The 27,685-nt window shown below is 37.5% G+C and overlaps 1 long non-coding RNA gene across 2 annotated transcripts in view; it reads right to left on the reverse strand.

The window, feature by feature from the left end:
• Positions 1-27,685, reverse strand: part of LOC103348766 (uncharacterized) — a 49,243-nt gene extending 21,558 nt beyond the window's left edge. Inside the window, exons 1-3 of one of the 2 annotated variants that reach the window (XR_517063.4) lie at positions 26,949-27,685; positions 24,418-24,558; positions 17,413-17,527 (exon numbers count right to left, since the gene is read on the reverse strand). This is a non-coding gene — a long non-coding RNA (uncharacterized lncRNA). Of the gene's footprint in view, positions 1-17,412; positions 17,528-24,417; positions 24,559-26,948 lie in introns of those variants that run through there. The other variant, XR_011387586.1, reaches the window with a different exon arrangement.

Below are 27,685 nucleotides of genomic sequence, written 5' to 3' on the forward strand. Positions count from 1 at the left end.
TTACCTACTATGTAACAGCGCCGTTCCCACCATTATGTTTGAAATAATAATTAACTTTCCTCATTCTCCAGTATTTCCACATTGTGGGACCATTTCTGCTTAATTTGTATAACTTCATGGTTTTGGAAATTGCCAAATAAATAATGCAGTCCAGTCAGTGAAATAATTTTTCTTGTTAACAGAAACAGTGAGGAAAAATGTTGAAATAGTGTTCACTGAGATCCTACCTTATGCTAGGCATTATGCTTGGTGATGAGGATTCCAAGATAGTAATCCATACATTGTCTTTGTGTCCTCCTAGGAAAACCACAACTCTGCCTTTGTGCACACACTCTAGATCAGTGTGAAGCTTCTGGGAAGCTATTGTAATGTCTGAATTGTGGGATACGATAGTATGAAAAGTGCCCTAAAAAGAGGTCTGTTTGAATGCAAAGAAGAAGCTATTAACTTGGTGTGTAGGGTTGTGGGAGAAATGTTCTTCATGGAAAATTGCACAGTAGATGAACCATTGTAACAGGGCACGAAAAGATGTGTTAAATTATTCCAAAAAGATATATCTCAGGGTGTGAAGACATGACTTTATCATGTGACTGAATAAAAATCTCAACTTTTGCTAATTCAGTACATTCTCAAATTGTGGGATGGCTTCAATTGCTTCATTAGGATTTGTTTGGCATTTAAGTTCTTCCTCTAAATTTTACACTAGCATAATTGAATGGTGTTACTTCTTGAATTTGAGACATGGACAGAAAAGTTGGCTGTCATAGATGAAGAGGCATTGAAAAGTTATATATACTGATGATCAACACAGAGGTTGATTGAAACCTTGTTTTGTGTAATGAATCTTTACTTTTCCCACTGGCAATCAAACCACCATACTCAGAAATAAGGAGAAAGGATTGTGATCAGTCAATACAATTGATATAAATTGTTTCTTTTATTTATTTTTAAATTAATTTATTTATTTTTTTTTTTTTATTTTTTGACAGGCAGAGAGAACAGTGAGAGAGAGAGACAAAGAGAAAGGTCTTCCTTTGCCGTTGGTCCACCCTCCAATGGCCGCCACGGCTGGCGTGCTGTGGCCGGCACACTGTGCTGATCCAATGGCAGGAGCCAGGTACTTCTCCTGGTCTCCCATGGGGTGCAGGGCCCAAGCACTTGGGCCATCCTCCACTGTCCTCGCGGGCCACAGTAGACAACTTGACTGGAAGAGGGGCAGCTGGGACTAGAACCTGGCACCCCGACCGGAACTAGAACCTGGTGTGCTGGCGCCGCAAGGCGGAGGATTAGCCTATTGAGCCGTGGCACCGGCCAATATAAATTGTTTCTAAGAAAGTTACATTTCTCAGTTGGCTCTGCAATTTGCCTCTGATCTCAGAGGCATCAACCATGTTATAATAGATCCTATAATAGTTTAGCTACTTCTAAGGTCTGAGAGGTGTGCAATATATGTATTTCTGAGAGATGTTCCTAGATCATAAGATAATGCAAAGTATTCTATAGACCTTGGGAATACTGATTTAGTATAAGGACATGGCAAGAAAATATTTTGACTTGAAAATTAAGCTTATGGTACAAACATTTATGACACAAAAAGAGTAATCATATTTAGCAAGGGGATTGTACCTTTGAATTTCATTACTATCAAGATTGATGAGCTATAATTGGCTTTAGGATATTTTACAGTCTCAGTTTGCAACAGGAATAACAAAGGAAAAACTCCAGTTAATATACTTGTATTTGAAAATTGCCAGAATGGAGATATGGGAATTTCAGGTTAGTTTTCCTCAAACAACAACAAGTCCAGAGAATGACTGGAGACATATCACTGTGGTTGACAGAAATGTCCCTTTTGTAAACCAAATTTACTATAACTTGTTCTGTTTGAAAAATTAGATAGCACTGGCATTGACTCTGGTATTCTTGCTAAAGCAAATTTTTTTAGTAAATTTTACCCTTTAAATAAAATTCTGAGAGTTATTTCTGAGCTTTTGTGTATGGAGGAGACCAGATTCTATTTTACTTGGCAAATAATTCTGCAGAGATGCAGGATTCTATAAAGGCTGCCATTGTCTGGAGAAGCTGTGAATACATGGGAGGCTGTTGATGTGTGAGGGTAGCAGGAGCAACTGCTAATGGCTGAGGGAGCCATTGCAAAAATGTAGGATCAGGAGACCTTGTTGTTCAGTGATACCCCCTAACTATTCACCCTGGTGGTTTTCTTATATAATCTCACCAAAGGAAGCAAAATGAAAACTTCCCACTAGGAAGCCAGGCTGAGATTCAGCATGGGAACTATGGGTGAAGATTTCAAAGCAAGAATGCAATGAGAGAGATCTGGAAATACACAGCCTGCAAAGAGTGAGTCAGTGATGAAATTATTAAACTTCAAGTCACTCTTTTGATGCTTTGGAAGTGTTTGTGGATATGTGGCAACTGTTTACTATGACCACACCCAAGAAAAACATCTGTTGGAGTAGCTCTTGGCAGATTAAAAGATATATTATTACTCTCTTCTCTGAACCATCTCTTAAATCAAGATATTATGCCTATGAGAGACATAATACATATCATGTTGTCTTCAATTGGCCAGATTTCTTTCCATGTGCTGTACAGAATGGAAACTCACATCGTCTGCAAAATAGGGTGAGAGTGGTAATGTTTAGAATAATTGTTCTTTGAGGAAAGGATAGAGAGGAGAGTGTATTTATAAGTGACAAGGAGACTTTATCTGCCAGCTAATTAAATTGTTACAAAATCTGAATGTTCTTTATATAGTCATGCTCCCAAATGATCATCAACAGAACAGCTCTCTAAACAGGACTGTTTGCCTTGGGTTGTTAATCCCTTTCAAGGAGGTATGAGAGAGTGCAGATGATTGTTTGTCTACAGAGGGGATACAGGGCTGTTAACAAATGGTAATTTTTGTGTTGTTCATAGGCATTTCTGTGGCCTCATTCTATGTGAATATGGGTGAGCAGCTGTTAAGATTAAAATTCCATTTTCAATTGTCATGAAAGGGGGAAAACTTCATCTTCAGATCATTTACTTGTTAAAGCACATGTATATGTCTTTAGCTACATAGAATTTCAGCACTGTGACTTGCCAAAATAACCTCAAATTTGATGCAGTGAGCATTGCACAAAAATATGTGGTCTATTCATTAAAACAAATGCTTCATAACTCTCCACTAATTCATAAATATAAAAATATCATGTTTTCCTAGAGTCCCAGAAGTCTGTCTATCCAGTAGAACTATTTTGTGCATATTCTACCAGTGAAAAAATTGGCTTTACTTTTATTATAATATTCTTGAAATTTTGTAAGTATTAAATAATGTTCTAATTCTGAACATCATTCATCATAATTCACTCTCCATTTCTGAGATTTCTCTACCTGGTTTGTGATGAGAAGTTAAACAGGTGATGAAGTATGTCATCAGTTGAGAACTACTCTTATAGCTATCATACATATTCCAAATGCTACTGTTGGATCCAGCCAGACCATCAATGAGTTATATAGCTGGCTGGCATGGCTCCCCTACTTCTTCCTCTGTCAGTAATGCTATTTAAGAATTATGTTTGGAAATTCTGTTCACTTGCATCAAGAGACTTTCTGGGTAAAAGCTGTATAAAATTTGATAACAGGGGCCGATGCCATGGCTCTCTTGGTTAATCCTCTGCCTGCAGCGCCGGCATCCCATATGGGCGCCAAGTTCTAGTCCTGGTTGCTCCTCTTCCAGTCTAGTTTTCTGTTGTGGCCCGGGAGGGTACTGGAGGATGGCCCAAGAGCTTGGGCCCCTGCACCCATATGGGAGAGGAGGAGGAGGCACCTGGCTCCTGGCTTTGGATCGGCATAGCTCTGGCTGTAGCAGCCTTTTGGGGGGTGAACCAAGGGAAGGAAGACCTTTCTCTCTGTCTCTCTCTCTCTCACTGTTAACTGTCAAATAAAAAAATTAATAACATAATTATTCTAGGATGTCATTGTGGACATATAGTATACATATCCTCTCTGTGGCTACATGAAGTCATACATGGGGAGAGAGGAGAAATTTTTCTTTTCATAAGTGGAAGTTTGATATGTTTTCTCTGTGCATGCATCTTGTAACTGTTTTGTTTGACTTTTTGCTCTGACCACTAGGAATCTTTTTCTGAATATAACCTTACCCTTTTTAGTTATGCAATACTTTATGATGTGCATTTTTATGTCATTTAACCTTAAGATGATAAATAGCATGGATTTGAAGTCCATCAACCAGAGATTGGAAACCCAACTCTTAGCAGTTACTAGACCTGTGACCTTAGAGCAATGATGTAAATTGTCTGCTTTCATTTTCTCATTGGAAAATAAGAAACTAAAGACATTTTCCTCATGAAACAACTAAAAAGATTAAATGAGAAATTATTTAGGTGTCTAACAGTGCATAACATCTTAAGCACCTAGCATTATAATAGATTTGATTTTTGTGTAGTTTTCCCTTGCCATTTATGTTGTTTTGTTATTGTATTGTGGTGTTTCTTTAGGTAATCTCAAATGCCTTTTAGAATAAAGTTGGACATAAGTAAGTAAAGATCATATCATATCTGTGCAGTTCTTCAGAGCAACTTAAGGGAGCCAGCTGGGAAATATTCATGAGTAGGAATTCCAATTATGGCAGATAAATCATTTTTGAAAGGGTCAATCACATGTGGGATTGCTAAGTGAATATTTTAAAAGATTTTGATATTCTTATTTTGTTTTTTTTTTTTTTTTTTAGTTTTTTCTTTTCATTTTTTCTGGTTACTTTTCCCTACCTACTTCCAATAACATTTTTCCTGCCTTTATGAATTGAGTCCATGTTCTCTTGTTGATTCCTTTGCCAAAGAGTTAGAAGCTATGGATGGGATACCAGGTGGAATGACTCCAGGATGAAAGGGCAAATGTAAAGGAGCTAACTTTTGAAACTGGCAAAGAATTACCTCCCCCCTCAGCCCTTCCCACACTCCATTTGCGATGACCTGAGCATTCAGGAGTATGGAGGACAATCTCTGAAGAACAAGATTTACACCACTTCTATGGACATAAAGCCCAAGAAGTAGATCCTAACACCAAAGCTAATGCCCGAGGTAGGGCACAAGGTTGAAAGATTCCGACATATATAAATGAGAATAGTTAAACACTTTAATATTTATTAATTAACAAGGCTAATTGTACATTTTTCCTCTAACAATAATGTAGGTTAAGATCCTACTTATGGCATTGGCATAAATCCAAATATTAACAATGAGAACATGGAATTTAGACAGATTTTATTACACACTTCCATGCTAAAAGTAAATGAAATTTCATTTAAAGTCATTTTTCAGGCTAGGCATATATTTTCTGAATCTAGTTGAAATAGGAATAAACGGAATGAAAGAAAGTAACCAGGAGATGTAGTTACAGATAATTCAATTTTAGTTTAAATGACTGCTTTTATAGAGATAGCTAAGTTCCCTTCCCCCATCCTACCTTAAACCCATTCCAAACAAGGTTTCACTCCCACCATTGCACAAACACAGCATTCATTTAAATTATCAATGATCTCTAGGTTACTAAACTCCACAATCAATTCTCAATCTTAATCTAATTATCAGTAACATTTAATATGTTTGATCACTCCCTCTTTTTTCAAGTACTTTCTTCATTCAAATTTAGGAACATTATACATTTTTCTCCGCTTCATTGATTGCTCCTTTCTGATTCCTCCTGTTTAACTTAAACTCGTAATGTTGGAGAAGCCTGGGGCTCTGTCCTTTGGTCATTTCTACTCCATATGTACACTTATTTTACCCAGAAATTTTATCCAGATTCATCATTTTATAAACAAACCATAAGTTGATGACTCCCACTGTTCTAGCTCTAGTCCAGCTCTGGACTCTGGACTAGTGTGTCTAACTACCTTTTCAGCACATCTCTGTCCACATCTAGTCACATGCCTAAAATGTAATTTCTGATCTCTTTCACACTCAGTCCTGTTCCTTCTGCCCCTTCCAGGCTTACTTGATCTCAATTCTGCCCTTCCAGTTGCTCAGGTCAAAGGCCTTTGAGTCATTTACAACTTTTCTCTTTCTTTTATTCCCTGTTACTCAACATGCAATTTATTAGGGAATCCTGTTGGCCCTTTCTCCAAAAAAATTTTGTAATCTGATCACTGCCATTCACATTCCCAAACACTGTCTTCCAAACTACCATTATCCACTGCCTATAGAACCATAATGGCTTCTTTAACTGGCCTCTCTGGCTTCCATTCTTATTCTAAACAGTTTGATTTTATTACAGCTGCTAAACCGATACTGTTAAAATATGTCAGATCATGACATTGCTCTTTGCAAAATTCATGGCTGTGGCTCCCCATGTCATCCTAACTACAAGTGCAAATACTGATGGTAACTCACAAGGCCCCATGTTCTGCCTACATTTTGCCTTTCTAAAGTCTTCACACTTTTCCTCATTCTGCTCCTACCATCCTGGCTTTTTGCTGTCCCTTGAACTTGACAGGGAAGTCTTACCCTATGGCCTTTACCAAGGCTCTATGTCAACCTAAAATCGTCATCCAATGGGTATTTGTGGTTCATTTTTCTTACATTGTGCAAGCTTTATTCAAATATCATCTTTAGAGTAAGAATGGCTTTGATTGCCATACTGAATACTCAAGCCTACCCCTCCTTAGGAGGGTTTCCATTCCCCTTTGCACTGTTCTACTTATGCAACTTTCTTCTTTATTGTTTATCATCATATAAATATCATGTATCACATTTAAATTTATTCTTTGTCTCTTCCAAATATATATCAGTCCAGTGGAGACTATCATTATAAGTTCAATGTTCCTTTTCTTTTTTTTAGATTTTATTTATTTATTTGAGAGGTAGAGTTACAGAGAGTGAGAGGAAGAGACAGAGAGAAAGGTCTTCCTTCCATTGGTTCACTCCCCAAATGGCCACAATGGCCGGAGCTATGCCGATCCAAAGCCAGGAGCCAAGAGCTTCCTCCCAGTCTCCCACGTGTGTGTAGGGGCCCAAGCACTTGGGCCATCTTCTACACTGCTTTCCTAGGCCATAGCAGAGAGTTGGATTGGAAGAGGAGCAGCCGGGTCTAGAACCAGCGCCCATATGGGACACCAGTGCCACAGGCAAAGGATTAAACTACTGTGCCACGGCACTGTCCCCAGTGTTCCTTTTATTTATTAATGGAATGAAATTATATTCTTTTCTATCATATGTGTTTTTTTCATACAGATTTATCTGGTTTAGGGATTATTTTTCTAAAATCAAAAATCAGAGATAGAATTACTGGAAAATGAATTTTTAAGGGCTCTTGTCAAGTTGCTTTCTAAGGAAATTGTAGCAATGTGCATCCTTACCAAAATATACCACTGTTTACTTCATTTCATTCTCAATATTATCATCTTTTGGGAAGTTCAACTGTCAAAATGTTATATGCTAGTTATTTAATTGCAAATCTCTGTGCATTAAATGTACACCACCTGTTTGGTTTAGAGGTTAAGGTGTTGGTTAGGACACCTATATCCACTTAAGCATACCTGGGATCCACTTCTGGCTCTTGCTCCTGATTCCAGCTTCCTTATTCCTGTTAATGTGGACCCTTGGAAACAGTAGTGATGGCTCATGTGATTGGAATATTGTGACCTAAAGGAAGACCCTAGATTGAATTTCTCACTACATAAAATATCTAAGTTGAGTTTCTGGTTCCTGATTTTGATCACCCAGTATTTAGGGAGTGAATCAGCAGACACAAATTCTCTCTCTATCATAATTATAAAAATAAATAAAGTAATTAAATAAAAACATCGTTTTAACTTTTATAACTTTTATATGTAGTGTGTTTTTTCCACCTTTACAAATCACCTTATTTATCCTTGATCCAACTGTGGTTAGATGGCCTGTTTCTTTTTGTCATTTTGTCAATTTTTAACTGAAAAAATCTTTTTTAAAATCTTTTATTTATTTATTTTTTGACAAATAGACAGTGAGAGAGAGAGAGACAGAGAGAACGGTCTTCCTTTCATTGGTACACACCCTAAATGGCCACTACGGCCAGCAATGCACCAATCTGAAGCCAGGAGCCAGCTGCTTCATCCTGGTCTTCCACGCGGGTTCAGGGGCCCAAGTCCTTGGGCCGTCCTCCACTGCCTTCCAGGGCCATAGCAGAGAGCTGGACTGGAAGATGAGCAACCGGGACTAGAACCTAGCGCCCATATGGGATGCCGGCGCTGCAGGCGGAGGACTAGCCAAGTGAGCCACAGCACCAGCCCCTAACTGAACAAATCTTAAAATCTACATTCATTTTATATAGGTAATTATATGATAGCTGTCATGCATTTATTGTCATTGACAACTAAGTTTTTAAATTTAAGGAATGCCAACCCTCAGTGGCTATATTCACAGATATTACAAACATAAGAAACTTGCCCTGGGAACTTCTAAATGTTTGCAAAAATTTTTGTAATCTTACTGTGCATGAAGCTCAATTCATATCTGTAAAGGCAATCTATAAGAAAGAGTTTGAAGGATTTGTAGTAAAGGTTACTCTTGAATAGCGTCTAATGTCCCTACAAAAATATGGCAAAAGTGTAAAGCAGATGGAGTGGTGAAATAAACAGAGGTTTGGTGCATAAATGAGCATGACTTAGAAACTTCCATTGATAAACTGTCAGCATCAATTGTACTTCTAAAATTTCCTCTTCTTAAAATCTATTTTCTAGCACCAATTTTTAGTCAAGCAGAATGACATTGATTGTAGATAATTGAGACTGAACTTTTGGGGTGATTTTAAAGGTGACTCGAAATCTCTTCATATTTTGCTTGTTGGTATTTCAAAGATCGAATGATAATGATCTTACATTTGCAACCAGGGCAAGCAAAAAGAAACTCCCATTACTGCAGAGACCCTGTCAGAGTCAATCCATTCTATGGATGTGGATTTTTTTTTTTTTCGTATCCTCTGTTAAGAATGTCACATGGCTTCTTTTGCTTTATTACATTACAAGTTCTAAAACCTTTACCCTAAAAGTGAATTTATACCGATACTATACAGAAAGATCAGGTTTCAACTTAGAGATAGTAACATCACCAGGGTTAAACGTGGCCTCCGTTTAGCTGTGTGTGGCAACACCACAAAGTGCGGTGAGGTGAGAATGAAGGATGTCTTTGGACTCAGAAAGAATTTAAGTCGGCACAATAGAATTACTCAAACTAGACTTAAACCAGAATGACAGGGTTAACATCCTTAGTAACATCCATCTTAATTGAAGAAAATTGAAGCGAGCAACAGCTTCTTTTCCCAAATGTGAGCCATATACCTTTTCTTTCCTAGCGTCTTTTACTTTCTCTTTCCTGATAGAGTCTCCCAGACAAGGGCTGGATTTTATCAATGTTGGCTGTCTATTACCAGCAAAACCATTATTCTTGAAAGATATGAATATATAATCTAGTTGTTGTTCAAAAGATTTCTGATATGTGAGGGGATAGATAACCTCTTTTTTGGTTTCCAGGTAAAAAACAAAGCAAAACAAAAAGATCTACATCTCTCAACACAAAACTTGATTACAACATGGCATGGAGCCTAAATTTTAAAGTTTGAGTTTTTTTTTTTTTCCTGAATAAAACTGAATAAAATTTGATTTGTTTACTTAAAATTCTACGGAAAGTCTATGCAAACATTACAATATAAGGTTATGAAAAACTTTAGAATTAAAAAAATAATTCACCCTTAGTAAAAGGATTGTGTAATATATTTGATTCATTTGCTTTGTACTTCTGTTTCCATATACTAAAATGTGAATTCTTTAGAGCAGAGGACATGTCTTTAGACTAGAATAGTGTGGGTAAAGAACATAACCTCCTGGCACAAAAGTGATCCTCATTAAAATTACAAAATGCTTTTTATATGAATTTATTTACTTGTATCATGGAAACTAACTAGAATGCTTACAAAAAGATGTAACTTTTTGAAATGTAGCATTCTGTAAATTCCTCATTCCCTACTTTTTTTGGTTAGAATATCTTAAACTCATATTCCTCTAATGTTTAACTATTTTCTTATTTTCCATCTACTGTAATGAATCACTCTACTAATTAAGTGCATTTGATTAACAGTGGAGCTTCTAATTTTTACTCTTATTAAAATTACTTTAAATTTTAATCCTATTTAAAAGTGATAAAGGCGAGAAGGACCTTGATATCATAGAGACACATTAATTTATAGTGAAAACTAGATTTCAGCTATCTCTTCATTTTAAAAAATTTACTTATATAAAGAGAACAGATTTCATATACACAATTTTAAGCACATAATGATACTTTCTACCCTCCATCCCTCCTCCTTCCTTTCTTTTTTCCCTCTTAATTTTTGCAGTCATTAGCTATTTCTTACAATGATTCTGTAGACAGCTATCAGGCTGCTGCCCTTTGGAAGAGGCTCAGTGGGCAAGGAGGACAACCTGAAAAGGCTAGGGAGGGGAGCCTCAGGGAACAGACAGACGCTCCTGTGCTCTTCTCTTTTGTGCATATCACCTTTCTCATGACACTTGGTAGTCTTGAAACTCTGCTGTAATATGATTTGTAACACATAGAAGGAAAAAAAGCCAGAGATGTAAGTGTGATATGGTATTGAGGCACAGAGATAAAAAACACATGTGTGAAAATTAAAGTGACAAATTTTCATGGATAAATTATTTATTTGAGGTCTTTACATTATGTGGTTACATTCTAATAAAGTTTGGATCATTTGCCTTAAATAAAATAATCCTCAAATTTTAACTCTCATCAATCAAGAGTTTTCTTGTTTTTTGTCACTTTTTGAAGTGCGAAGATTGGTAATTTGCTTGATGCTGCACATTCGTGAAGCTATGTATGCATACCCTGGGATTAGAACAGACAGCAGTCAGAAATACTGCAATACTACAAAAGTGCTTTTCTTGCAGAATTTCCAGCCCAATTTAAACCTATATGTTCTTGATATTTTAGGAGAAATATTTAGTATCTTGGGATTTACAGCCCAATTTTCTGACTGAACAGGTTCAGATAATTTCTAAAAACGCTTATGATAAGCAACTTCCAAGTTGTGCCAAAATCTGTGACTCTAAATGTTCTTCCAAACCACAATAAATTGATCTTCTAAATGCCCCTTAACTTTTGGTTAACCAGCATTTGATTATCACCATGTAGATGGCTAATACTGTCCAGCAACCCTCTCTTTTTTTTAAGATGTACGGAGTTATTTATTTGAGAGGTAAAGTTACAGAGAGAGAGAGGGAGACACAGAGAAAAATGTCTTCCATCTGCTGGTTCGCTCCCCAAATGGCTGCAATAGCTGGAACTGGGTCCATCTGAAACCAGGAGCCAGGAGCTTCTTCCTGGTCTCCCATGCAGGTGCAGGGGCCCAAGCACTTGTGCCATCTTCTGTTGCTTTCCCAGGCCATAGCAGAAAGCTGGATTGGAAGAGGAGCAGCAGAGACTCAGATACAAAAATATGAATGCATGTAATAGGAATAACAGAAGAAAGGGAGAAGGAAGAAAAGAAATATGTGAAGCAATAATGAATGAGGATTTTTCTCAAATTAGTAGCAGACTTCAAACTAAAGATCCATGAAATCCACAGAACATCAAACAGGATAAATAAAACATGAAAGCAAACATACATGTGTACATGCACACACCCACTAGGCAAATCATATCAAACCCCCAAAAAATCACATATACAAAGAAAATCTTTAAATAAATCAGGAAGAAAGAATACCTTACTACAGAGATGCAAAAGTTACAATTTTATTGTAATTTCTCATCAGAAACCACACATGCTAGAGGAGTAGAATGAAATACTTACTGGTGACTATAAAAGACAACAAAAAAAAATCACTAATCCACAATTCTATAGTCCGCAAAATTATCCTTCAGAAGGGAAGGAGAAATACTTATCAGGCAAACAAAAAGGACAGCATTCATTACCAATAGATAGACCTGACTTGGAGATTATGTAACAAAACTCCAAATAACACATGGGTAAAAGAAAAAGTCTTAAAAGAAATTAAATGTTATTTGGAAGTAAATGAAAATAAAAGCACAACTTACCAAAAATTTTTGGGATTCACAGAAAGTAGAGCTAAGAGGGAAATTTATAGCATGGAAGGCATATATTTAAGTAAAAAGAAAGACATAATGCCAATAATTTAGGCTTCCACCTGAGAAAACTAGAAAACTGAGAACAAATTAAATCTAAGCTAAGCAAAAAAAAATGAGTATAAATCAGTGAATTGAAAACAAAAACCAACAGAAAAAATTAGCCCAACTAAAAGATGGCTCCTGGAAGAGGTCCATTAATTGTTAAACCTTTAGTCAGCCTAAAAAGAGAAAAAACAAACAAACAAACAAAAAAAAACAACCCTGAATTAATAGTATCAGAAATAAAAGAAAAGATGGAAATACAGATCTCATGATAATTAAAATGAGCACAAAGGACTATTATGAACACATCTATGGCTGAAAATGGGATAAACTACTTTAAATAGGGCAATTCTTTAAAAAACATAATCTGCTTAATTTCATACAAAAAGAAGTTTGACAATTTACTTAAGCCTGTATCTATTGCAAAAATTGAATCAACCATTAATAACTTTATAGATAGCACCACACCTAGATGGGTTCCCTAGTGAATTCTGAAAAATATTTAAGGAAGAGATTATCAGTTTTCTGCAATATTTTTAGAAGATAGAAACAAAAAATGCTTCCTAGTTAATTATTGAGATGAGCATCACACTAATACCAAAAGCTTAAAAATATGTTACAAAAATTGGAAAGTAAAGAGCAGTATTTCTCATGAGCATAAATGCAAGAATCCTCAATAAAATATCAAAACATTGAGTTCAACAATGTAAAAAAAAGAATTACACATCACGACCAGGTGATATTTACCTCAGTTATACATGATTGGTTGAGCATTCAAAAATCAACCATTGCAATTAATCACATCAACTGACTAAAGAAGACAAATCAGTAAATACAGAAAAATCATTTGATCGAATCCAACATCCAGTCATGGTAAAAACTCTCAGAAAACCAGAAAAAGAAGGTAACTTGTACAACTTAATAAAGAACATCTAATAAATCCCACAGCTAAGACCATAATTTATGGTGACAAACTTGAAAAGTATACTTGTGATCTGGATTAAGACAAAAATGTCTTCTCTTAGCACTGCTTTTCAATATTGTACTGGAAAGCCCTAGCCAATGCAGTAAGACAAGCCATGAGAACACATGGAGGCAACTTAAATGCACCTTGTTAAGTGAAAGTCAATATGATAAAGCCACACACTCTATGATTCTGACCATGTTGTAGACATGGCAAAACAAAAAATACAATACAAAGATATACATTTTCCAGGGTTTGCAGACAGAAGAGGATGAAAAAGCAAAGCACAGATGACCTTTGTCATATTTTTATGGACTATATTTTAGGATACATGTTATATATCCATCAAAACCCAAAGAAGGTACACTCACAAGAATGAATCCTAATATAAACTACAGATATTGGATAGGAATGATATGTCTGTGTGTGAAATAAATGTATCATTGTGGTGCAGGATTTTGATAGTGTGGGAGACTATATATGAGTAGGGGCATAGGGTATTTGAGAAATCCCTAAACTTTCTTTTCAATGTTGTTTCGAATTGAAAATCATACTAAAATGAATGTCTTAAAAATGAGTTTCAAAGTATATCATGGAATGAATAGACATTAAATCTATCTGTAACATTTGTAGCACTTATTTGGTTGTACAATGTTAAATAATAAAGGTGAAGACTCTGGATCTTATGATATCCAACACTGTATATTTTGCAAGAAAGGAAAGCAGTTGATATTCATTAATTCATTTTTTAAACTTTTATTTAGTAAATACAAATTTCCAAAGTACAGTTTATGGATTACAATGGCTTCCCCCCCAATAACTTCCCTCCCACTCGCATCCCTCACATCTCCCGCTCCCTCTCCCATTCCATTCACATGGATTCATTTTCAATTATCTTTATACACAGAAGATCGATTCAGTATATATTAAGTAAAGATTTCATCAGTTTGCACCCACACAGAAACACAAAGTGTAAAATACGGTTTGAGTACTAGTTAGAGCATTGCTTCACATTGGACAACACATTAAGGACAGATCCCACATGGGAAGTAAGTACACAGTGACTCCTGTTGTTGACTGAACAAATTGACACTCTTATTTATGGCATCAGTAATCTCCCTAGGCTCTAGTCATGAGTTGCCAAGGCTATGGAAGCCTTTTGAGTTCGCCAACTTCGATTTTATTCCGACAGGGTCATAGTCACAAAGTGGAAGTTCTCTCCTCCCTTCAGAGAAAGGTACCTCCTTCTTTGATGACCTGTTCTTTCCACTCACAGAGATCTTTCATTTAGTGTTTTTTTTTTTTTTTTTTTTTTTTTTGCCAGAGTGTCTTGGCTTTCCATGCCTAAAATACTCTCATGGGCTCTTCAGTAATATCCGAATGCTTTAAGAGCTGATTCTGAGGCCAGAGCGCTATTTAGGACTTCTGCCATTCTATGAGTCTGCTGTGTATCCAGCTTCCCATGTTGGATCGTTCTCTCCCTTTTTGATTCTATCAGTTAGTATTAGCAGACACTAATCTTGTTTGTGTGATCCCTTTGACTCTTAGACCTATCAGTGTGATCAAGTGTGAACTGAAATTGATCACTTGGACTAGTGAGATGGCATTGGTACATGCCACCTTGATGGGATTGTATTGGAATCCCCATTAATTCATGCTAAGTGTATCAACTTATATACAATTTTAAAAGGAAATTCCTTTCCCCTGAGTTTGTTTATTTTTATTTACTTAAAGTCTCATAGAGTAAGAGAGATGAAAGTGAGAAAGAGAAATAGAGAGAAATGGATCTTCCACCTACTGGTTCATTCCTTGTGTGCCTGAAACAGCTGGGGCAGGGTCAGGCTGAAACCAAGAGCCTGAACCTCAATCCAGTTCTTCCACATGCAGGGCAGGGACCTAACTGACTGAGCCATAACTTTCTGCCTCCCAGGTTATGTATTAGCAGGAAGCTGATCCGATGCAGATGTTGGATTTGAACCCAGGCACTCTGGTAGGTAGTACAGACACTCCCAGCAGCAGTTTAAGCACTGTGCTGCAACATCTGCCTCTACGCAAATATTTTAAAATAATTATTTCCTGGGTGGTAGGTAGGTAAATTTGTACACGAACATGTCTTAGTTCTCAAAAAAAAAAAAAAAAAACAAACAAACAAACAAAAAAACACAATACAAAAATCCAAAGTAATTTCCTTTTTAAATGTTCAACTATTAAAGGTAAGGGACTATACTACTTACAATGGGAATTTCGGAGTTGAATTTTCTGTAACTATAGTTGTTAAAGAACCAAGAATAATTTCCATCTAGTCATCTGCAGAGAAATGCTATTTGATATCTCCAACCTTCAGGTGACTCAGAGTTCTTAACCATTAAATTTCTCTATTAATATGTGGGAAATTATTTCAAGGTGTTGTTTTGGCACTGGGAAATTAATCTGCCTACTCCATTCATACTATTCGTATATGTGAATGTACATGTGTGTGTATGTACAATGCACACACACATTTGTTTCTAGTGTTCTGTAAGTTACTGAGTACTTTAGACTAATACAAAAGAATTAATATGCTTGTGTCAAAATTCTGCTCTTCATGACTTTGGAAATGTTATATAATATCTTTAAGCCTATAGTTTTCCTATTCATAATAATTTTTCATATATCATAGTCTATTTTAGCATTTTAAAAATGATAATACACTTTTAATTCTCGGTACCCTGAGTATTATTATTTCCCATCTTGTACTCAGTAAATAAATATTACATTATTATTAACCAAGATTATCTAATATAAGCATCACAAATATTTGAAAGACCAATTTTTTCCTCAGGTGATCCTCTCTGCTATACTTTATGTCTCTAGCCTTCTCATTAGGATACACCATGCTCCCTTTGGACTTGTCATCATGTCAAACAAATTATCCTTTCCTGTTACCTGGGAGCCACCTTTTGCCATTGATGCTTAACTCACCCCAGTTTACTTCCCTTTCCCACTACGTCCAAGTTGATAACAATAAGGTTGCCAATGACCTTTCAACTGACAAACTATGTTTTTTAAAACTCAAGTTAGTTAATTTCTCTATTATCCTCATAGGCTTCAGTGAGTTAACTCTGATGCTTCTCTTTATGATTTATTATTGCAGTCCAGGATCTTGATTCTCTCATGTTCTACATATTTTTCTTAGTTGTTAAATTCATGAAACTAGTTTGCTTTCTATATTCTCACTTAGACTAAGACCCAGTTTTAAAAATTAACTGAGCATTGCCATCTCCAATTCTGTACTTCCTCACTCAGTTGGAAACTTTGTCACCATGCTTGGAAACATCCTAGATACCTCTCAGGTTTTAGATGCCCTTCTTCAACCCCTCCAAAATGGTCTTGATTTAGTTCCTTGCATTTTTCTGGTGATTATTGTTACACTCCAATGTCAGAGTTCTGAATGTTTCTAGTTAACTATGGCCAAATTCACACTTTTGTTAAAAAAAATCACTCAACATTCAGTTGCTTAAAACAGAAATAATTTATTCTCCTGAATTAGTGGGTCAACTGTCTATGCTGAACTTTGCTTGTGATTGATTCACTTATCTGGGCTGGTTATGTGTTCATCTGGTGGTTGACTGATGCAGGCTGAATTGGTTGATGTAGGCTATGTTAAGTTGGAAAATATGGCTCTGCTCCACATGTCTGTCTTTATCCTGCTAGGACAAGCATTTAGCCCAAGTATGCAGTGGTAAAACCACATTAGCAGAAGCAGTAACTCTAAAAGCCTCTGAATCTTAGTGCACTTGTACAACATTCTTTTACTTTATATTATTGCAAAAGCAAGTCATATTGACTTGTGATCAAAATCAAGGAGTAAAAATATTCTGCCTCTTTTTTCATGTGACAAAACACATAGATACAGCGATGAATAAAGGATTAGGACCAGTGATGTAAACTACAATACTGAATCTAATTTCTTACCATTCTAATCTGTTTTCCTGATTACTTCTAACTGTTAGAATGGTTAACTTGATCATGTTAATTTCTGAACTAAAAATCTGTTTGTTGCTTTTTGGTAAAAAATACACACTTATCACTTGTGTTATCAGATCCTTTATGTGACTAACCTATTTTGCAAGCTACAGTGTTTGCCTGTTGCTTTATCTGCCCAGCAATTCCATTTTACTTCATGACATCATTTCACCATCCCATTGCATCTTTGTGAGGCAGACATGGGTACAGGGTACAGAGTAAACCAACTATACTACCCTATTTCCTTATAACAGGATTTATTCCACTGGATGGAAAATATTAGAGTACAGAAAAAACAAATTTGTCTTTTTGGTGAAGTTATTGGCAGTCATTTCACATGCCTCATGAAGACCGCCTGTGAGCAAAATAAGGGAAACAAACAGAGGAGACAAGAATTGAGAAATGGAAAACAGGAGAGCAAGTTATAAAAGCATCTTCTTTCTTTTGAAAAGAAAAGCCATGTTTACATCCCTTCTTTTCCTTCTTCTTCTTGTTCTTCTCTTTTTAAATTCGACTCATTTGAATTTCGTCTCCTTTTTGTGTGATCAGAAGTTCTTGGCGCAGGTGCATATATTTATGTGTACCACTCACACTCTCCCTATCAGGTCATGAAGCAATACCCTCTTGTGTTTTATGAATGCAATTTTTCCACCTCCCATTGACACTGATTTCATTAAAGTTATTATTCTAGAAAAGTTCTAGTCATTCTTAAAATGCAAGTTCAAAGTCAAATGCCATTTTCCTGTAAAGGCTTTCCTAACCTTTGAGACAAAATTAATCTATGTTTTATGCATAATTAAAAGTGGTGAATGGTAAGTAAAAAAAAAAAAAGAGACCAAAATTCCTCTTCCACGTTTTATAGCATGATATTAGAAATACTTCTCCAACCTATCAGTAACAGCAGTCAGCTCTGCCTTCAAAATCTATCCAGGATCAGGTAACTTCTTAGCATTGCCTTAGCAATACCATCGACTCATTCATGGACTGTTACAACAGCGTGTTACTGTTCTCTCTGCTTCTGTCATTCTCTCCCTGCCTTATGCCCTCAACATACTGTGTCCCTGTGATATCAAGGGAGACCATGTTATTGAGGTCCTGAACAATCCTGCCCCTCCTTCATTTCTCTGGTCCCATCTCCTGCTGCTCTTCCTTTTGCACAGGTGCTTTAGGTAAGGGACCTTCTTGCTGCTTCTCACTTGCATCCCTTATACTCCAGCCACAGGGTCTTTGTAGTTGCTATTCTTTCCTGGAATTCTCCTCTAAAGATCTGCTTGAGTTTTCTCTTACCTTCTTTAGGTCTTTCTTGGAATATCATTGTCTCAGGCCTTTTAAGGCTACATATTTAAAAGTCGAGCCTGCATTCTCTTTCTGTAGGTTATATTAGCCACAGGACTTGTGTAATATACTACTTATCTTGATTATATCTTTTGCTGCATGTATGCTAATACTTACTAGGATATAAGTTCTATGCAGTCAGTTTTCTGTAGTGTTTGGGGGACCTGTTTTGTTCTGTGTCTGTTCTCATTGTCTAGAATGGTGCCTGAGATGTAAAAGGGCAAGAATAAACATGTATAAAATAAACAAGTGGAGCAATATATTTATTCAAGTGCATCCCCTATGGCTTTATGACATGGAGTTCAGGGGATATGTGGCATTAGTTGCTCCCATGGAACACCAGGGCACATAAAAGATATGCAAAGAATGAGGTTTTTACTTGCTTGTTTGTGGGTTTTTTGTTTGGTTTCTTTATTGCTATTTATTGTCATTATTATTTTTGTTGTATACCACCAGTGAGAGTTAAAGCTGTGTATGGAACTTGCATCTTTAAAAACCAAGTCTCTCCATGGCAGCCTCCTTGATATGACAATGAATCTTAGCCTCAGAGGAATCTGGCTGAAGGGCCTTGAGTATTCTCCTTTGACTTTTATAAAAATGCTATCTCATTCATACTGATTTCCTGACTCTATCAAAAAATGCATTTGATGCTTGATTCATATGGAAGAACTGTGTGATCTGGTAGTAAAATAATACAATGCATGTAGTGAAATTCAAGCAAAATACAGAGTATGTGCTTGATATATAGCCCAGCTCTTTGCCACTTTAATGATGATGTGTATCTTCTTCAGGAGGTGGAAAATGCATTGTCGGCTGACCTTGCCCCAGACTAAAGATTGGGTAAAAAGTGTGCTAATGTCCTGTTCCAGTCATTTTCCTGACTTCCCTGTCCCATCCCCCAGGATTGTTTTCAATCGCTGATGGTTATATTTGCTAGGAAAATATTTTTCACAGAACAATTATCCTCACGAACTAAAATCAAGATATGAAGAAGTGTGAGCGTACACACACACAGGCATTTGAGCAGAGAAAGTGTAACTTCCCTGAGTGGACTTTTTCCGCTGTTGTTTTATTGGAAGCTTGGTTTAATATTTCTTTTTTATATTCTAATATCACTGAGAAAAACCACCACGGCTTACAGCACAGTTTATTTTTCTTTTGTTTATTGCAGAGGCAGAGACATAGAGACAGATGGAATAACATAGAAAGAGAGGGAGAGGAGCAGAGAGAGAGAGAGAGAGAGAGAGAGAATCTCCCATATGCTGGTTCACTCCCCAATGCCTGCAATACCTGGGGCTGGGCTAGACTGAAGTCTAAGCCTGAAACTCAATCTGAGTTTCCTACATAGGAGGCGGAGACCCAGCCACTTAAAACATCAGTGCTGCCTCCAAAGGTAAACACTACTGGGAAGCTGGAATGGGGAGCAGAGATTCAAACGCAGGCACTCTGCGATGAGATGCAGGCATCCCAAGTGCCTTCTTAATCACTGTCTAACCAAAAGCCCCTGGGACAGGTTTTTATAGTTTGGTTTATCAATCATTTGTCTTCAGTATTAACCAGATAAACAGTGTTATAAAACTTTAAGTTCCATCGATGAATGCTCTTAAGTGTATCCTTATATTTTGTGAAATCTTTGGCAGGATATTCTTACTTTTTTCCTGCTAGGAAAAATAGTCTGGGAACAAAGAAATTTATTTTTCCCTTAAGAATATGAAGAGAGTAATAATAAAGAAGAGTTTCCAAGATCATTCAAAATTTTTTTTCAAGACTCAGGCTTTTGTAGGGAGACAAAAATTACTACTTCTAAAATAACTTCCATTACTTCTGCTATGTTCATTACCATTTTTTTTAAAAATATTAATTTTAAAGGCAAAGTAACAGGAGAGAGAGAAAGAAGAGATAAAGAGAGAGAGAGATGGTTTACTTGCTGGATCACTTCTCAAAGGGCTGCAACAGTTAGGCCTGGGCCAGGCTGAAGCCGGGAACCGGGAACTCCATCCTGGTCTCCCACATGGGAGACAGGGGTCCAAGTATTGGGGCATCATCTTCTACCTTCCTATGTGCATTAGCAGAAAGCTGGATTGGATGCACAGTATTTGGGATTCCAGCTGACACTGATACAGAATGCTGGTTGAGCAAGTGGTGGCTTGCCTTGCTGGACCCAGTCATCACCACTGAGCTGTCTTACCTGTATATCTTGCTTAACCTTCTGCTATAAGCTGCATGGTAGTTTTTTATCCTATATTATGGCTAAGAAATTGAGACTCAGAACCATTAATTATATTAATATATAAAGATAAGAGGTGGGATAATGAGAATATTCATGATTTTAAATCATAATGATAAATAATGGCAATTCATTGAACTTTTTGATGATAAAATAAACAACAAAGATGTATTTTAAAATCCAGTCTCTATTATAGAATATAAGTATGAACTCTTAGCTTTATAAGTTAATAAAAATCATTTTTTCAGGAAAAACTAATTATATATTGCTTCAAGATAGGAAATGTTTTGTGAGTTGGTTTTGAAGATGATTAAATGAGGAAAAAGTAAAAATATGTAGCACATTTTTCATGGCAGCTGTATATCTTATTACATATCTAAAACCTTACAATGGCCCTTTAAAGTCAGCATTTTATTCTAGTTTTGCAGATGAAGAAACCGATTTGCCTAAGGTCTCCAAGCCAGACAGCTGCAGGACTTGGATATCGTACCAAGAGCTTATTGACTTTGGTCTTCCCAATTCCTTTGGTCTATGATGCCAAATGTTGAGACCTCGGTGTGCTACAGGAGGAGTTTTAGGGGATAAAATAAAATAGGTCACCCTAGGGCATAGTTCATATAGGTCCTCATGGGCCATTAAAAGTTTGACATTTCTTTGATTGAAATGAAAGGCACTAGAGGGTTTTGAGTTGACACACAAAATGAAAACAGGCACACAATTCTCCATTTCATTCACATTATTGCAAATGGAATAACATATCAAACTGATCAGTCTGTTATTTATATTTGCACCAAGAACATAGTCTAACATTTCCTTGCACTTCCCTTCAGAGTTCTAGAAAATCCAACATTCAGGGACAGTACAATTTATCTTAAATATTATTATATTCCTTTTAGTATAGACTATAAGCACATGACATTGTGCCCATAGAATGGAATTTCAGCTTTGTAAAAATAATATATATGAAAAAGTTCAAAATAAATTTACCAAATTAAAAAAAAAAGAATAGACTCCTGGAAAATAAGGTCTAACATATGAGGCCAAGCAGGGACAATTCATTCACATACTATCATTTAAAACATACATCGAAGATAGACTCAACCAGATTTGCTAAAAGATTGGGTGAATATTTGCGATACCATGATATGCAAAATGTTATGTATCTTCTTCCCCTTGTACTCTACTCAACACAAACACAGTTTTGCTTCTGTCATGGCTAATTTGTATTTTAGAACAATGGGGAGGAAATATTTGAAGAAAGTATAATTAAAAGCAGAGACAAGAGCTGAATTTTGTGGCAAAAACTAATGATCACAGTAGTTTGAACTATGAGAGTTGTAATGGAGCTGGAGAAAAATCTGTAGTTTAGGATAAAAACTACTGACTAGTGGGTAATACAGGATGAAAGAGAAGAATGATCCATAATTTTCTGACATAAGCAACACTTTGGGTGATGATACCATTCTAAGGAAACACGGGAGAAAGAAAATATATAGAATGTGTGAGATGGGGGAAGATGATATGAATTCAGCTTTGAACATGTTGAATTCAGAGTGCTTATGAACGATCCAAGTGCTTTTTAGGAAAGAGTGGATTATATAAGCCTGGGCTCACAGGAAAGATCATGATTTGGGCTATTGAGCCAGGATCATCAGTAGATAAATAATTAATATCATAAAATTGGTTGAGATAATTAAAGCAAGCAGCTTAGAATGGGAACAGCAAGAGACTGAGAGCTGAATTGAGAGGAGTTCCTCCATTTGAAGAGCAGGCTGAAGATATGGAACTCAAGAAGTCAAGTATAACACTGGCTATAAAGGATTAGGGCAAAGTGATAAAGGCGGACAGGGGGAAAGCCAAAAGAATGAGAGTATGATCAACGGTATCAACCGTTGGCAGCAATCACAGTAAAAGAGGGTTGAAAGTAATTCAGTTACTTAGAAGCATGGAACTGGCTGTGATCTTGCTAATTCTCATGGTGAGGAGGGAGAGTATTACTATAGTTTACCTGTCAGCCTATTCAGCTGACACTAGGAGCTTCTGTAGCTTGCTGCTGAGTCGTTGAGTTTTTGTTTCCACCCCCTCCTTTCAGCTCAGAGCCTGTTAGACTACAGAGTTGTGAGATTTGCCTGTCCATTTGAATCAGTGATTTAAATTGCAACAATAAATCATTGGCTAAATGTGGTATGTGCTATGCCCCTTATAACTCTTAAAAATATTAGCCTCAATTAATTTTCTCTGAGAAACTTGATAAAACTTGAATATATAGTGTCTTGAATTGCATTTGTCATTTCCTGCTTAATCATAGATGTCTCATCTTATTTTTAGTGTCACTAAGAATTACTATTTTTGGTTGTTAATCACTAGAGAATCACAGAGTGCCAGTTATTTGTGACTTGAGCAACCTATTTGGATGATTATACAGCTTACATCCAAGGAATGCCACATTCCACAGTGTGCTATGTTGGATGACAATATCATTTTACACTGAATTCTGAGTTCTCTACACTCCACCAGTAATAGATCTGGATGTGAATACCCTAATTTTTGAGCTACACAACTCCTTTGTTTTCTTGCAATAGATGTATTAAACTGTTCTTCATAGCCAAAAGACAGTGCTCCTTCCCTATAAAGCACCCCATTATACCCGACTGCAGTATGGAGCTTTTGTAGTCTCACTCAGAAGTCCATTCATGCTCTCTTTAATAAAGGCCTCTTTGTAACATGCACATTAGTAGAACTCCCTGAATCTCAGGTTCTCTGGAAGAACTCTAAAAACAAGGGGGACATATAGAATATGTAGTGTGCATTAGTGTAAGTGCGAATTAAAGACTGACCAGTTCAAGAATTCCATTTGTAATAGTGTCAACGAGCTGAAGAAATTTGGGGCCTCTTTTCATCACATTGTTCCTACCACAGTGCCTTCATTGCCTACATTAAAGGGTTTTCCTACTTACTGTATCTCTCACCTTTGGCAAGAAACTTATGCATATGCACAGATCAGAAATTTCCCTAAGCTATTTTTTTTTTTTGACAGGCGGAGTGGACAGTGAGAGAGAGAGACAGAGAGAGAAAGGTCTTCCTTTGCCATTGGTTCACCCTCCAATGGCCGCCGCTGCAGCCGGCGCACCGCGCTGATCCGATGGCAGGAGCCAGGAGCCAGGTGCTTTTCCTGGTCTCCCATGGGGTGCAGGGCCCAAGCACCTGGGCCATCCTCCACTGCACTCCCTGGCCATAGCAGAGAGCTGGCCTGGAAGAGGGGCAACCGGGACAGAATCCGGCGCCCCAACCGGGACTAGAACCCGGTGTGCCGGCGCTGCAAGGTGGAGGATTAGCCTATTGAGCCACGGCGCCGGCCCTCCCTAACCTATTTTGCATCAAATAAAATGTTTATACAAATATAAGCATTTTTGAGCTTTAGAGTTAAGTTTTCTATTCCATCCATAAAACCTTTCAGAGGAAATTAAGCTGGACTTTGAAAACAAAAGCACTTTCCCTATTGTGTCTGATATCTCTAATGATTCTTTGTCATTTTTATTATTTGTTATAAGAAAGAAAAAGACAGAAAGAAAGAAGAAAGGAAAGGAGGAAGGGGACATGAGAGGCAGGGAAGGAAAGACAGAGAAAAATCAAGGTGGAAGGAAAGCGAGAGATTATATTAAGCACTAGTGAATGGTATTCACCTTTTATAGTCCCTATGTTTTATAATGAAGATACTTCATTGAAACAATGATGCATACTTCAAGGGTTCCCTGGAGAGCAGTGAATCCTGTTTGGAGAGATTCATGAATATGTGCATTAGCACAATCCAACTGGAACATGCCCTTAAAAAAAAGGAACCACAAGAGAAGCTGATCAGTTTCCACTTATGTATATAATCAGAAGGTTATCATATTATCTCCCTCTCCACAGGAAAAGCAGATGCATATTTTTCTACCACCTAAAATGAGAAATGCCAAAGGAAACAACAATTTTTCCCCTCTGTGATGTTCATTATATGAAACCCACATAGAGATGTAATATTGGTAAAAAGAGCAGAAAATTAAACTTATGCTCGATTTTTCAAAATGATTTGCTTTTTGCACAAAATGAAATATTGGCAAACCCTTTAAGATACATATTTTACCCTAATTTGATGAAAGTGATTAACAAGTCTGCACTGAGTTGAAAAACTGCTGGAGATTGCACATAGGAGACAAATATTTCAGTGCAAAGCTCACCAAAAGGTCTATGAAACTCTGTGCCTTCAAGATAAATGAGATACATATGGTAGATCTTGGAGTAGTAGTTTATTTAAAGTACAAAGAATTCCATAAAAGTATTTTTGACCAACAGTTGGTGCCCAGGTTTCAAGAAAAATGGCGGACCTCACTGATCTGTGAAAATGATAAGTTTCTAAGTATATTTGCATATTTATTTTTAAGTTTTTATATCCTTGAATTTCAATAAAAATTGAGAGTATAAAAAAAGAAGAAAAAAGCCAGAAAATCTTGATCATCATGTAGAAACAATACAGAGAAACTGTCATTGCCTAAAAACTCACTAAATATCGCTGAATTACCATCTTCTGTGATATGACAAATAGAACTATTATGAACAAATATGAATAACTGCTACAGGAAATTTGGAGACATCTTTTCCCAGATTTGGGGGAAATGGTGCTAATTTAGAAAAGAACTTGCCTAATTCTTTACGTATTTGTATTCCCATTGTAATTTCTCATCAGTATTAGCAGCATGTTGTGCAAACACAAAGGATAGAAATAATTGTTTCAAAAAAAAAATAAAGAGAGAGAAGAGAGAGAGCATGATTATATTAATGTTAAAAACGACTTAACTCTTGTCTGGCAATTTCTTTTTTTAGTGTATCAGTTAGTCATTACTTAGGCATCTGGTAATGAATTACCAGAAACTGCTTCAATTCGTCATTTCCAGTCACTATGGTCATGGAGAAAGTAACATTTAACTAGTTCATTTTGTTCTCCACCCTCTGGATTCAAATGTTTCCTGGATCTTTGGAGAATCTCCAAATGTGATTGGAGGACTGGTACCATGTTCAGGCCAAGCAGCATTGTTAATTTGGGAATGTGCAATGTTGTAGTGCCACAGTTAAGCTATTTCTAACATTTCACCAGAAGTTGTATTTGTGTTTTGGAAAATTAGTGCTCAGCCAAGCTCTAAGGAAGAAAGCATTTCATTTAGTAATAGTTCAAATAAAGCACTAGAAATGTCTCTGTGGATTTGAACTGGACCTGGTGGCCTGGATCAGTTTTTTGCCCATTTTCTTGGCTTTTTGGGCTTCACATACACAAAAAGAAACTGTACAAAACACTTAGCACTATTTGTTCATAGCTTGTAATGGGGCTTTCACTGCACAAAAGCAAGGAAAAATTATTTGGAGAGGTGAACAGGTTTTTAGAACTGGAAAATTGTCCTCTTTCTCCCCCTTTCCTACATGTTTTAAATCTAAACCCCAGAATCCCTGAAAGAATTGTGCTTCCTCATTTTTAATACTGAATATGACCATCCCACACTGAGCCACAGAAACACATTTCATAAAGAATAAGACTGGTGTTAAAAGAGAGATTACTATTGACTAACAGTTTTCTTTTTGTGCCTTTGCATATAAAATCTATAGACCATCTCCCTCCCTAATAAACTGTCTCAGGAATCAGGTACGCAGGGCAGAAAATGTGGCTTTCAGCTCTTTTGGCAAACAGGTCCTATCTTAAGAATTTTAGAAGTTTTATCCTGTGTACAAAAGGCAGTTTTGACCAGTAACACAGCCATCTGTTTAGCGAAAACAGAGCTCGCAAGTGAATTGCAGTGTGTGTGTGTGTGTGTGTGTGTGCGCGCGCGCGCGTGCACGAGAGTGAGCTAGGGTGTTGGGGGAGGACAGAGGTGGTGCTGAGTGAGCAGAGGGTCAAAGGGTAAATTCCAATTGCTGTGACATATTTTTATGCGCTGAATCATACCCAGCTTTTGGCCTTGAAAGGGGGAAGGAGAAGCTCAGAGAAGGAAGTGATGAGAATGGGCAGGTCTGGAAAATCCTCAAGAAGCGCTCTTCCAAATTAGCAGTTAATTGCTCCCCAACCTGCCATACTCTTCCATTTGGGTGTTATTTTATTTTCCCAGGACTTGAAGATCCGCTTTCAATCACATGAATTCCAGTAAAATCTGGGTTGCAATACGTGAAGTGATCTTAGAGAACTTACCTCCCCATTCTATCTTTGGAATTTCTTCTCCCTTGTTGGAGGGGGTGAGGGGTGAAGCATCCTTCAAAGTCAGCAGGCAGGAGGAGACGGTGCGGGAGTTCGCTCCCGGCACGAGGCTGACAAAGCATTGCTGCAGCGGGAAGGACACCGCTAACCAGAGCGGGGAGAAGGGACAGGAGGGGCCCGGGATCCCAGCTTTGTTCGAAGCCTGGAGCACTCCGCCCCGGCCTCTCTCCCCCGCACCCACGCGCTCTATCTAGCAAATGTGGAGGCTGTTTTCTGCCTTTTTGCAAGAGGTGCTGCCAGGAAAAAGGAGAGGGGGAGAAAAAAAGCTGATGCTAAAATCAAGGAAGAAACAGCAGAAGGGTCAGGGGCAACAGTCAAGGCAGTAGCAGCTGCCGCGGCCGGCCCCGCACGGCCATCAGAGTCCCAGCAGCGCGGCCGCAAGCAGAGGCCGCCGCGCTGACAGCCCGAGTGGCAACAGCTGCGGGGAGGCCCGGCTTCGCCCCCGCGCCTGCTCGCGCTCGGGGTCGGAATGGGGAGTCCCTATCGCTCCCATCTTCTGAGCAAGCAAATTCCTCTCATTCCTTCACTCTCCCCTTCGCAGCGTCAGCTGACCGGCAGGGCAGCTTGCTCCCAGCCTTGGGGATTTGCAGAACTGCCCCCTCCCCGCCTAGAAGCTCGCTGGGGACGCCTCGGCTTGCTCCAGTGGGGGTCCCTGCGGCTGGGGGAGAGAG

This window comes from Oryctolagus cuniculus, chromosome 3 (genome assembly GCF_964237555.1).
Source record: "Oryctolagus cuniculus chromosome 3, mOryCun1.1, whole genome shotgun sequence".
In the NCBI taxonomy this organism is placed as follows: Eukaryota; Metazoa; Chordata; class Mammalia; order Lagomorpha; family Leporidae; genus Oryctolagus; species Oryctolagus cuniculus.